Genomic DNA, 1,227 nt, shown 5'->3' on the forward strand with positions numbered 1-1,227 from the left:
TTGATTTTTGAATGTTTAATTTACTTTGTGTTCCTGGCTTAAACTTCATTTGGTCTTTTTTTTTTTTTTTCTTTATTGATAAATTTGGTTACCTAATACTTTGTTAAAGATTCTTGTATTATGAGAAATATTTGTAGTTTTCATGAAATGTCTTAGCATATTTTTTAATTCTTTAAATTGCAGTAAAATACACAATATACAATATACTATTTTAACCATTTTTTAGTGTACAGTTTAATTATGTTGAGTACATTCACATTGTTGTACAACCAATCTCCAGAACTCTTCATCTTTTGAAACTAAAACTCTATGCCCATTAAACAACAACTCCCCACTTATCCCTCTCACCAGCCCCTGGTAACCACTATTCTACTTTCTGTAACAATGAATTTTATGTTTTAGGTACCTGATATAAGTGGAAATAATGTGTGTTTTTTTAATGTGGTAAAATACACGACATAAAATTGACCATTAGTGATATTTAGTACCCTCACAATGTTACACAACCATCACATTTCTAGTTTCAGAACATTTTCATCAGCCTAAAGGAAACTCTGTACCCATTAAGCAGTTATTCTGCTCTCTCCTGCTCCCCCTAATCTCTGGCAGCTACTAGTCTGTTTTCTGTCTGTATGAATTTGCTAACTCCAGTAATTTTATGTAATGGAATCATACAATATGTGGCCTACTGTGTTTGGCTTCTTTCACTTAGCATAATTGCGAAGTTGGCTGAGTAATATTCCATTATATGGATATGTCACATTTTGTTTTTCCATTTGTTCATTNGTTGGCTGAGTAATATTCCATTATATGGATATGTCACATTTTGTTTTTCCATTTGTTCATTGATGGACATTTGGGTTGTTTCCACCTTTTGGCTTTTGCAGCTAGTGTTGCTATGAATATTCATGTACAAGTTTTTGTTTGAGATCTATTTCAGTTATCTATGAGTGGAATTGCTGGGTCTTATGGTAATTCTGTGTTGAGCTTTTTGAGGAAATTCCAAACTGTTTTCTGTAGCAGCTCAACCATCTTGCATTCCTACCATCAATATAGGAAGATTCCAGTTTCTCCACATCTTTGTCAAAACTTGTTATTTTCCATTTTTTGGATTATAGCTATCCTAATGTGTGAAGTAGTGTCTTACTGTCATTTTGATTTGCATTTCCCAAGCAGCTAATGATATTGAGAATTTTTTTATGGGCTTATCGGTCACCTGTGTGTATC

The 1,227-nt window shown here is 32.6% G+C and overlaps 1 protein-coding gene across 3 annotated transcripts in view; it reads left to right on the forward strand.

The window, feature by feature from the left end:
- Positions 1-1,227, forward strand: part of KIAA1328 (KIAA1328 ortholog) — a 227,412-nt gene that overhangs the window by 19,985 nt on the left and 206,200 nt on the right. The gene's annotated exons all lie outside the window — the stretch shown is intronic.

This window comes from Galeopterus variegatus, unplaced genomic scaffold (genome assembly GCF_000696425.1).
Source record: "Galeopterus variegatus unplaced genomic scaffold, G_variegatus-3.0.2 Scaffold1528, whole genome shotgun sequence".
NCBI lineage: Eukaryota > Metazoa > Chordata > Mammalia > Dermoptera > Cynocephalidae > Galeopterus > Galeopterus variegatus.